Source organism: Tachypleus tridentatus, chromosome 2, assembly GCF_004210375.1.
Source record: "Tachypleus tridentatus isolate NWPU-2018 chromosome 2, ASM421037v1, whole genome shotgun sequence".
NCBI lineage: Eukaryota > Metazoa > Arthropoda > Merostomata > Xiphosura > Limulidae > Tachypleus > Tachypleus tridentatus.
The window spans coordinates 121,255,680-121,268,044 of record NC_134826.1 but is presented as its reverse complement, the minus strand read 5'-3'; the positions used below and the strand labels follow the sequence as shown (position 1 = coordinate 121,268,044).

At 34.3% G+C, this 12,365-nt stretch overlaps 1 protein-coding gene and 1 long non-coding RNA gene across 3 annotated transcripts in view; one reads left to right on the top strand and one right to left on the bottom strand.

Moving 5' to 3' along the window:
- The window catches only part of LOC143244977 (uncharacterized), a 55,440-nt gene extending 45,959 nt beyond the window's left edge, over positions 1-9,481 (bottom strand). The window contains exon 1 of the mRNA XM_076490614.1: positions 8,702-9,481. The gene's annotated coding sequence lies outside the window, so the exon portion shown is untranslated. The remainder of the gene's footprint in view (positions 1-8,701) is intronic.
- Positions 1-12,365, top strand: part of LOC143244978 (uncharacterized) — a 49,709-nt gene that overhangs the window by 30,470 nt on the left and 6,874 nt on the right. Inside the window, exon 3 of one of the 2 annotated variants that reach the window (XR_013025407.1) lies at positions 2,154-2,582. The exons of the other annotated variant lie outside the window; for it this stretch is intronic. This is a non-coding gene — a long non-coding RNA (uncharacterized LOC143244978). Of the gene's footprint in view, positions 1-2,153; positions 2,583-12,365 lie in introns of those variants that run through there. 2 annotated transcript variants of the gene reach the window in all.

The following is a 12,365-nucleotide window of genomic DNA, read 5'->3' as shown; positions in this document are numbered from 1 at the left end:
ATTTATGTAAAATATTTATTTATAATATGTGTGGATCTGATCTTGTTTGAGAGCTTGATATTTACATAGTATGTTTCTTTATAATATGTGTGAATCTGATGTTGTCTGAGAGCTTGATATTTATGTAATACGTTTCTTTATAACATGTATGCATCTGATGTTGTCTGAGAGCTTGATATTTATGTAGTATGGTTTTATATAATATGTGTGGATCTTATCTTGCCTGAGAGCTTGATATTTACGTAGTATGTTTCTTTATAATATGTGTGGATCTTATCTTGCCTGAGAGCTTGATATTTACGTAGTATGTTTCCTTTATTTATGTAAAATATTTATTTATAATATGTGTGGATCTGATCTTGCCTGAGAGCTTGATATTTAGGTAGTATGTTTCTTAATAATATGTGTGGATCTGAACTTCTTTGAAAGTTTGATATTTATGTAATACGTTTCTTTATAACATGTGTGCATCTGATGTTGTCTGAGAGCTTGATATTTATGTAGAATATTTATTTATAATATGTGTGGATCTGATGTTGTCTGAGAGCTTGATATTTATGTAGAATATTTATTTATAATATGTTTGGATCTGATGTTGTCTGAGAGCTTGATATTTATGTAGTACGGTTTTATATAATATATGTGGATCTGAACTTCTTTGAAAGTTTGATATTTATGTAATACGTTTCTTTATAACATGTGTGCATCTGATGTTGTCTGAGAGCTTGATATTTATGTAGAATATTTATTTATAATATGTGTGGATCTGATCTTGTCTGAGAGCTTGATATTTATGTAGTACGGTTTTATATAATATATGTGGATCTGAACTTCTTTGAGAGCTTGATATTTATGTAGAATATTTATTTATAGGTTTATTCGATAGGTTTCTACCGTTTTACGTCTTGTTCCAAGTTGGAGCCAATGTAGCGTGTTTGTGTGTAGTGAGGTCTATTGAAATATGTCTCTTTCTAAGCGCTAACATTATTTCTCCAAACTACGTTTTAAGTTAGATACACTTGCAGTTCGTTGCAACAAATCTTCTGCATTTAACAGACATGCAGAGGTTTTTGTTGAAATATTCACATTACACGAATTGCTTTTATAATATCGCGAACACACAGCAGTGGTGATAATTCATGAGGAAGTTTTACACACCTTGATTACAACAAATCAGATGGGTTGAAATTAGTTACTTTGTGAATATTGCTGAAGATAAGCGAGCAGACAATAAGTAAGAATATTCATTTTGTTTCTGTCTCTTGGTATCATCGAATATGTTTGTTAGGTGTCTTATATGGCAAAAGGAAAGAAACTCTTATGATACTATCTCTATCACGTCGATCAAGTTTTTTCCCACATTTTCGTTCACTCTGACATAATTTACGCTTCTCAAAGTACACTAATGTACCTCATTTCAATAGGTCAATTCTAAAATTCTTGGTAGTAGAAAATATTGAAATTTTCCTTTTTAAAATCTTCGGCAAAAAATTATCTTGCATGAAAAAGTTATTGATATATTATGGCAACGGCTCGGATTTCACGAGATATATCAAACGTAGACCAGTAACCATGACAATAAACACGGCAAACAAGATGTTTTACAATGTAAAAAAAAAAAAAAATGTTGAAAAGAAAAAGCTGTTATAACCTTGAAATTTCGCTTTCAACAAAGCTCAAGGCTGGGAGGGAAAAGGAGGCGAAGGGGGTTCTATCCCTTTAAGCTAAGTTTCTGAGCTCCTGTTATAACAGATGATGTATCGGTCTCATGCAAGTTGCTTTCACTTTTGCTAGATACCTAAATGGATATCAAAAACTCTTTACTGAGTATAATGGGGAAGAATTATACATTTGAACTTATACGAAGTTCAAGGCTATATTGCAACGGTTTTTACATACAACCGTAGAAATCACAACAAGAATAAAAGAACAGCAAAATAATTTTCTCGCGTAATAGCATATTTCACATGAAAATACGTATATATACTCAATATATAAATAATTCAATCAAATAAACATTGATGGAGTGTGAAGAAAAATCACTCTCGTTATGACGTTAACTTCTAAATAGGCAGAACTTAAGCTTCACCGCTGTTGTTATAATGAACATAGTTTGAGGTAATTATACTTCAGAGAATTCTTTTCTTTTCCAGCTTACGGTAATAGAGCAGCGATTATAAAGTTATGCAGTCCTATTGGTTTTCAATAACTGATGTTTGTATTCTGTGTAAGCTGTATGTATGGTACAGCAAGGCCCAGAGGTAAGTGAAAATTGATAAAAAAAATTCTGAGAAACAGCTGAATTTAAAAAAAAAAGGTATTGCTTGACTTTTGTATTTTTTCACTCAGAAGATACAAAACCATCTAGATTACATTGATCTCACTAACACGTATAAAATGTATTTTTTCTAATACATAACAAATAATAGTTAGCTAAATTTGTTTTGTACTAATACAGTAATACATGCTATTTTTTTTCCTATTTTCCAAACAAAACGTTCCCAGCTGTTACAGCGGCACGTCTACGGATTTACAATGCTAAAATCACGACTGAGCAGAGAGTCCGATGTGGCTTTGCTATAAAAAACAAACACACACACCAAAAAAAAAATTATAGCATGTAATAATGGAGTTGTCGCCTCACTAAATCATCTTTAGAGTATAAATATTCATAATTATTTTTTAAATTTAATTCGTTTACGTTTTAAAACATATAGGGTCATGGCCCTCTGCGTATTTATAAATAAATAAACAGTGATTAATACAAATTTTCCCCCATGGCTCAGCGGAAAGTCTGAGATCTTATAACGTTAAACATCGGGTTTCGATATCCGTGATGAGCAGAACACAGACAGACAGGACAATATTTAGCTTTGTGGATAAAAACAATCAACCAAACGATCCAAATTTGAGCCATTGGAATCCAGTCTCAAGAGTATAAAAGATGTACAATTTTGAAACGATAAACAAGATTAGTGGCGGGAGTTGCCATTGACAACATAACTGTTATTGGAATCTGATTCATCCGCAAGAAACACACTTTGGTCAAAAAGATGCTAAAAACATAAAATGTTTTATTTTGAATATTTCGAATTAAATCCACATTAGATGTTGTCTGTTTTTAGCATTCTTTTTAGGTTTGTGGTTTAAGAAAGGATATTTACGTTCACATGATGAATATGAGCAAATTCCAGTCAACTATTAGCCAGAAGACTTGCGAAACGTCTTCCTCTGCACTAGTGTTTTTCACAGCATGCAGCTTTCGTCCGTTCCAGTATATTCAACAATAATAGAATAATGGTGTTACTGGGTCAGCATCCATCAGCTAATGGTGTAACAACTGTAAATGACAAGTTTGTTATGTTTATGAATTTCGCGTAAAGCTACACAATCTGTGCAAGCCGTGTTTAATTGAGCAGCGTAAAATTAGAGGGAAGGTAACTAGTCATCACCATTCACAGCCAACTCTTGGGCTACTCTTTTACCAACGAATAGTGGGAATGACCGTTACACTATAACGTCCCCACGGCTGAAACTGCGAGCATGTTTGGTGTGACAGGGATTCGAACCTGCGAACCCCAATTTGCGAGTGCTCTAACCACCTGGCCATGTCAGGCCGAAATGAAAAGTTCAAGTGGACAGTCTTATCCCATCTCGCGTACACTTCCGGCTTCGTTCTTCTGACTTCCTTTCTTATGACCTCTCAAAGACGGTCTGCATATAATTGATGTTTTTAAAATAGTTGTACACAATTATACATCACACATGCATTTTAAAATAATTTTACGAATTCCAAGTAATAATTAAATAAATCTGATTTAATTACTTAACGTTAATTATGATCAAATAACGTGTTTGTCCACGTTAATTACTTCACGTTGATTATGATTAAATAACGTGTTTGTCCACGTTCTTTATATCAATGGTGTTCGTATTTGTACGTAATCTTTTTTTTTATTCCTCACGAACTAAACTCTGGTTTCTTTCTAAAAGCCTCCTCTGCCTTGTGGCACAGCGAAATGTCTGCGACTTACAACACTGAAAACCGGGCTTTAACACCTGTGGTGGACAGCGCACAGATAGCTCATTGTGTAGCTTTGTGTTTAATTTCAAATAAACAAATCTTTCTGAAAATACCTCTTAGATCTTTATTTCAGCTCAATGAAAATTTTCACCAAAGCTTATCAGGGTTTAGTAAAATAAATATATTAATATCTATAATAGTTTTTAGTCCCGGTGTTTATAGCAAGCAAAATCTAGAAAAAAAAATACATTTTTAGCAGAGTGCTACTTTATGACAAAATATAGACAGCAGCGTTTTTGTGTTGTTGTTTTTTTTTTTGTACAGAAACGGAAAGTATTAATACCCTTAAGGCCATATTATTTTGATCTAACTGGACAGAGAAGAACGTTTAACATCCCGACTGTTGATCATAAACATACATCTTTTGCCATTATTAAATTTTGTGTGATTTAGGGTTGTCATATATGTTTAATATATGCAAGCGTATCAACTCGTAACCACTGGACGACGTAAAAAGCAAATAGTATATTCTACGTGTCGTTTGTAGCTTTTAGCTGATTTTGTCCTAACAGTGCATTACTTGATAATAAGTAAAATGAACCAATCCCAGAAATTAATAAAAGAGGACTAGATTTAATATACATTTAAAAGTTTGGTTGATTACTGGGCCTTAGTGGCGCAAGGCACCGAAGCTATCTTCACCTACTTCAACAATGTTCTTCATTTAATGAATCAAATCCATCTAGCGACATACAGAGGTTTCAAGTTGTTTGTGATTTTACAAGTGAGATACTCCTTAGAGAGCAACTGCGCACTGTGAAGTCGAGACGTAGTGATTTAATTACTAGGATTAAATCCCATAATTTTTTTTTTGGTTGGTTGCTTTTTTCTTAAGCAAAGTCATATTGGGGTATCTACTGTGTCCGCAACTGAGAACCAAACTCCGATTTTTGGCATTGTATTCGTAGACTTACCACTGTGTCAGTGGGGAATCCCAAAAGCTTTTAAGACACGTCTCACTAAACTATTTACGCACCGAGTTGGTTGTGAGTTCGTGACTTTGTAGGTCCCTTATAACAAGTCAGTTGCAGAAAATAAAATCTAAACAAACATACCATCTTTATTTTAATTCGGCCCGGCATGGCCAGGTGGGTTAAGGCGTTCGACTCGTAATATGAGGAAGGCGGGTTCGAATTCCCGTCGCACCAAACATGCTCGCCCTTTCAGCTGTGGGGGCGTTATAAGTGACGGTCAATCCCACTCTTCGTTGGTAAAAGAGTATCCGAAGAGTTGGCGGTGGTTGGTGATGACTAGCTGCCTTACACTGCTAAATTAGGGACGGCTAGCGCATATAGCCCTCGTGTAGCTTTACACTAAATTAAAAACAAACAAACAAAATACATTTATTGTAATTTACCTCAGCAGTTACTGCTGGGATTTTCATCTGAATTGTACATATAAAATAAATACTTTCATCTAATTTTGGGGGGTCAGTTTTTTACAATGAATGTCGTAACAAGCAAAAGCATAAATCTGCTCACTATGGTGTAATTAGTGAACCCTAAACACACAGAGAAATAGTGAGCAGAGCAAAAACAGTCGGTAGAAAAGACAATATTAAAAAAGCTACAAAACAGCGGACCGTCTTCAGAATAATAATGAAAAGCTAGTAGAAATGAACAGTGAGAAAAACCTGAGGAAAAGAGAATATGGTATGGAGAAAGTTCTGTTTTATTTTTTGAACATAAAAACGAATCTGAGTTGTACAATGTGGTACAAGAATTACACCCTTAATATGTTGTTTTTCCTTATGTGTTTGTTTATGAAATTCGCGCATAGCTACACGAAGGCTATCTGCGCTAGTCATCCCTAATTTAAGAGTGTAAGACTAGAGGAAAGGCAGCTGGTCATCGCCACCCCACCGCTAACTCTTAGGCTTCTCTTTTACTAAGGAAGAGTGGAATTAACCATTGTAACGCCCCTACGACTGAAAGGGAGAGTATGTTAGGTGTGACGGGGATTGAGCCCCTGACTCTCAGATTATGAGTCGAGCGCCCTAACCACCTAGCCATGTCGGGCCTGCTTTTATTTTCCTTTCTTAAATGAAGTTTGTATTTTACTTGTTGTTGTTTTTCCTACAAAGCAGGTTGACATGTCACTAACCGTGTAAGAACATGTAGAAGCGGTCCTGTTGAGCCTGAATATCGTGATATCGTTTCGAGCAGCTAAAACAAAAAGAATTGTATTACTCGTTTCTTAGCAATAGCTTTTCAGTTAAGCATTCTTTTAAAAACACTCGTGTGAAATCGTAAAATAAATTAAACAACACTTTTTTTTACCGTTTTACACAATAAATAATATTTCAGATTGGTCTACAGTTTCACATGGACCCTAGAAGTTTCAATGCTGAAGACGACGTGTTGAAGGGTCCTAACATGTAGAGTTCATGTGAAACTGTAGACCAGTCTGAAATATTAATTTATTTTCACTATGTGAAAACAGTAAATTGTTGTTTAATCTTACTCCTACATTATTAACACATTATTTCTTTCGAATAAAATAACCTTAACTTTAAGATAAGTCATATTTGATTCTAACAAGCAACTTTCCTGCATAGAATAATAAAACATTCAGACATACGTAATGAAAAAAAGAAACGAATAGAGAACTGTAAAAGGTTATTATTGTGTTTAAAGGAAACAAGTTTTATTATGATCCGTTATTTCAACAAAATGGATTATTCGATACGTTCAACAACTGTATAGAAATCATCATTAAATACATTTATTTGTTTTGTAAGTAGTTAAACGCAAAACAACACAAATGGGCTACCTGTGCTCTGCCCACCAAAAGCATCGAAACCCGGTTTCTGTCGTTGTAAGCGCATATTAGATGAAACATCTTTCTTTTTGTTCACCTATAGATTGTTAGGTTTGACTTACTCGAAAATATCACATTAATTTGTATTAAGAATTATTTTCTTCTCAGTTTGACGAGGCCCGGCATGGCGAAGCCTGTTAAGGCGTGCGACTCATAATCTGAGGGTCGCGGGTTCGCATCCCCGTCGCGCCAAACATGCTTATACTTTCAGCCATGGGCGCGTTATAATGTGACGGTCAATCCCACTATTCGTTGGTAAAAGAGTAGCCCAAGAATTGGCGGTGGGTGGTGATGACTAGCTGCCTTCTCTCTGGTCTTACACTGCTAAATTAGGGACGGCTAGCACAAATAGCCCTCGTGTAGCTTTGTGCGAAATTCAAAAACAAACAGTTCGACGGTTTCTTAAGTATTAGGTTAATGAGCGCCTTTAACGAAGCATTCAAGCATGTGTACATAGATATTAACAGTTTTATGTCTAAGAAACAATAGTTCTCTATTGAAAAACAATAATTCATAATATGTTGTCGTAACACATCAAATAAGACGAAAAATAAATAAACGTTGTTGTAACTTTCTTCAGACCTCCACAAGTAACGCACTCAAACATCGGAAACATTCCTACATGATGTGTGTTTTACATTTATACATGAAGAACACTTGTTACTTCCGTTATCGTATTTCCTCCATCAAAATTGTTTTCTGTTTGTTTCCGTGAATATCACTTCACTTTTCTTTAAAGGTCTAACTCATAAGCAAAGTATTAATTTCATGCATTTACAATAGCTTACTTTAACTGAAATTCAAATATTTGCCTTACATAATGCTGACTGAACTTATGAAAAGCTAATGGATAGCATGGCCCGGCATGGTCAGATGGGCTAAGGCGTTCGACTCGTAATCCGAGGGTCGCGGGTTTGAATTCCTGTCACACAAACATGCTCGCCCTTTCATCTGTGGGGGCGTTATATGTTACGATCAATCCCACTCTTCGTTGGTAAAAGAGTAGCCCAAGAGTTGGCGGTGGGTGGTGATGACTAGCTGCCTTCTCTCTGGTCTTACACTGCTAAATTAGGGACGGCTAGCGCATATAGCCTCGAGTAGCTTTGCGCGAAATTCAAAACAAACAAACAAAGTTTGGATTTAGCTTCTCTAAGAATATTGTATAATCTATACAATTTATAGCTTATTTGGGAGTGCTTAGTAAAAGTTATTCATATACAGCGAAACGGTGAGTATAAATAAAACACTTGTTACTAAAGTCTTGTACTTGTTTTCGTTCCGTTTATTTGTAAAGCACTTCTGTTGTTTAAAATGAAACTTTCTTAGTACTTTAAGAATAAATGTATCAGCACGTTTCGATGTGTACCACTTTCATTAAGCTCTTTGTTCATCAAACGTCTCATTACATCTGTGAGTTTGTCTTATATCATTTTTAAGATGTTAAAAATAAAAACTACCAACAATTTTTGAGCTACTAATATGTTATCGCAATACGAGACACAATTCAAGCACAGGCACTATTTTTAAATTCACAGGTCTATATAATTAATATCATTAACGTTTTTCATAGTTCAAATAGATCTATATACCATGTTGCTTTATTGAATCTATCATATAGATAAAAATCTGTTAAAAAGATAGAACGACTTAAATTAGTTTGAAAACTTTTATAAAGTTTTTTTTTCTCAGTTGGTGTGTTGTCATCCTTATAATATATAAAAATCGAATTTAAGAACACAAACAAAAACATATGTATATATGCATATATCGATGCCTATGCTACAATTACACACATACCTCTTGACGTTGATCAAGTTTTCTCTTTGTTATACGATGTTATGTCCACAGTATCACGTGACAGTGTGGTCAGTTTCAGTGTCAAGTTCCTGATTGTTTCAATTTCATTTGTTTACTACTAACTCATAATAGGGCACATTATATATCAAAGTTTCGCAGTATTTCCACAGGAAATTTCCTTTTCACTTGCTGCTATTGCGAGTGATTATTCCATATTTTTTTCCGCTGTAGTTTTGTGTTACAGTATATCACCACGCTAATCTACGAGTCCACATGTTTCACACAACCTTCTTCTTTGCACCTGCACGTCAGGTAGCTTCTTGAGTGTAAAATAACACATATCACTGATTGGCTTGGCTGGTTGTGGAATTAGAAGCCGCGCGTAATAGTTTCTTTCAAGCCTCTGCGCTGTTCTTTAACGCATGCGTAGTGAGTTTAACTCGAAAAGAGTGTAGAGAATTAGTCGTGATTTTTTTTCATCTTCACGGGGGAGAGGCCAAGTGCAAAAGGACGGGACGGAAGTAGACCCACAAGGTAGTCACGGTTTGACTGAGAAAATCATTTTCTTCTACCCTGTCTCTCGCGCGCATCGTAACATCCAAACCCAGTCAGGTAAGCCCCTACCTGGGGACCGTCCAGTCGTAACATCACGTAATAATTATTGTCTTTCTTCACATTGGGAATGTAGCAGCATAGCTACACCACATCTGTTACTATTATATTCACTTGCTGGAGATAGTGACACGAAATTTCAAAGGGACTTCGTAACGTAATTTGTTGTTATACAACGGCTGCTTCAGAAAATGTCATTTTCACACACACACACACACAAAAGACGAATAATTATAATCTAATTTTTTTAGCGAAACTGGGCTGTAGAAAATAAAAACAACACGAGACATTGTTATCGCAAAACTTCAAAAACAGTGATCTAGTTTCATTGATTTGTAACAAACTATACGAAAATTAATCAACAATCAGTCTGGTAACAATGAGTCATTGTTTTAACAGATGAATTATTTGTTATCAAGTATTCAGCAATGAGTTATGGCTTTTATATATAACAAACCTGTTTTCAACAACGATTCATTGAATTTTAGCCATTTTTATCTCTTGGACACTTCTTAAATGTTTTCATGTTCAGACTTGGAAACAGATTGTGGTATTTTGAATCTATATTTGATTTTTTTTTAAAAACTACAAAATATTCCTTGTTACGTTTAGTTCATTATGTATTGTGACACTAGTGTCGCAAAAATGTATTTGATATGATTCTACTGAACATAATTTTGGCACAGTAACTTGTCGTATACTTTCAAATCATTTTGATTTGGGTTAGTTTCTTATGAACATCAAGACTTAAACAATACAAATTTTTTTGTTTATGATAAAATAATTTTTATTTGTTCGTTAAAACCATGACGTAATAATGCAACATAACTCTGAATAAAAGTAGTAGTACTGTGTGTTGTATGTCCATGTAACCACTTCGCAGGATGTGGATGGATCTTCACCAAAAGTGACAGGGAGATTCATTAGGTCCATGCAGCGGTATACACAAATTTCCATCTTTGCATTTTGTGGTTTTTATGGGTGTTTTTGCGCTTTATTTATCACCACTTTGCCCCCTATAAATGAACTTTCACCAAAACATTTGGTATGGAGGTTTAGTAGGTTTATGGGGAGAGAAAGATGTGAACCTTCAGTTTTACATTTTGTTTATTTACAGTTAGAAGCAACTTTATAAGAGAAGCAACTTTTCATTAATCATGAATTTACATAACTTTCGTCCAGGACACTAGTACATCTACTAGTTATTAATAAGATTTAATATAATAAACAGTTCATAAAAATTCAGCTTTTAAGGTTTAAGTTCAGCATATGAATTATTACTGAGGTGTTAAACTGAGATCCATTATTTGTTATTTGTGTATACCACAACACTAACCTGGATTTCTGGAGTTAAGCATTTATCACTTATGTATACCACGACACTAATCTGGACTTCTGGAGTCAAGCATATATTACTGAGATATGCCATGGCAGTAACTTGATCTACTGAGGTAAATCAATTAGTAGTAATAACACACACACACACACACACAAGAACATTAACTTGGCGTAGTCAGTTATGCAAACCTTGTAATGCGTATAACTTCGTCCCATAAGGCCAATCATTTATTGGTAATGCATACAACTTTTATTATTACTAATGTATACTATAACACTAGCCAGGTCAAATGAGGTCAGTCATGTATAAATAATTTAACGAATCATATTAACCTTCATGCTGAAATCAATCAACCAGATTAAAACAATCCACATCAAAAAAGATAATCCTTAATCTGCCTAACTCAACAACTCAGTCATCCATAACAGGACATCTGCAGGGTGTTCGGAAAGTCACTGTGCACTTATATATTTATTAACAGACAAAACTGCACAGTGACTTTCCGAACACCCTGTATAATATAATCTCGTTTGGTTACTCAGAATAGTTAGGAATTAGTGTTTCTAAATCTGCTATCCACTCGTCCGTAACAGGACATCTATGAAATAAACGTGATCTCTTTGCTAGAGTATCATACCTAAAACAACTATGGCACAATCTTTCTTAATCAAACAGTCAGCCGTCTAAATTAGAGCTAGTACTGTATGTAATCTTGGTCACTTTGAGAGCCAGTTTTCATATGTCAGAGTAGATAACACAGAAACTTGCTAATTAAACTGGGAGATTATTCAAACAACAGCTAATACATAGCTTCTTATCCATATAAGGATAGTAAGTACATACCATTTTGGTTTAACCATCCATATTAAAATATAAGACACCAAGTACATAATGTTTGGGCTTAGCCATCCATCTTGACATAAAAGAATAGTAAATATGTAATTTATTGACGGATGCAATCGTTTGTTCGTAGCAACAGAGCTAATAATTAATGTTTTTGATTTAGCTAACCAGTCGTTCATTTCATATTAATTTGATTGATTATATAATTAAGATAAAGATAAATGAAAGCTTTCAATTTCACTTGTGTAATAACACGTGGATAATATTTTATAAATAACAAGATCAGACATATTCAATTGAAAGGTTAAATATTATTGCAACATTATATGATAAGAATGCCTACATTTGATCCAGAAGTAGAGAATAATAATAATTTAAAAAATAAGATGTTATTGTTGACTTTATTTTCACTTTCTTGAAAAAATAGTCCACCTCAAATATAATTCTGCATCAATGATAAATATGTTAGCTCTTTATAATAACCTAATAACGTGTTGAATTTGTAATTGGACAGTAAGTAGTTGTATCTCGGGTTAATAAACCATACAGAGTATTCTGACCTGAAATTTCCATACAATATGGCATCATCAACTTAATCTCTATCCCAGAACGCTTCTTCTTGTAGAAATTATCACATTCGAGTGCATCCAAGTTTTCTCTTCAATAAATAAAGTGCCATAGAGCGTCTCAAATTTTCCTCGCTCTTGCCGTCATCCGGAAAAAATCGTCAGTTCCAAAAATACCGAAACGGAAAACCACGTCAGTATTATGTCTGAGTGCCTTTTTTCTACCTTCTCTTATTGTCTCTATTTGACACAGACAGAATATATTAAAAGTATTTGGTTTGGTTTTCGATATAGTTAAGCACAA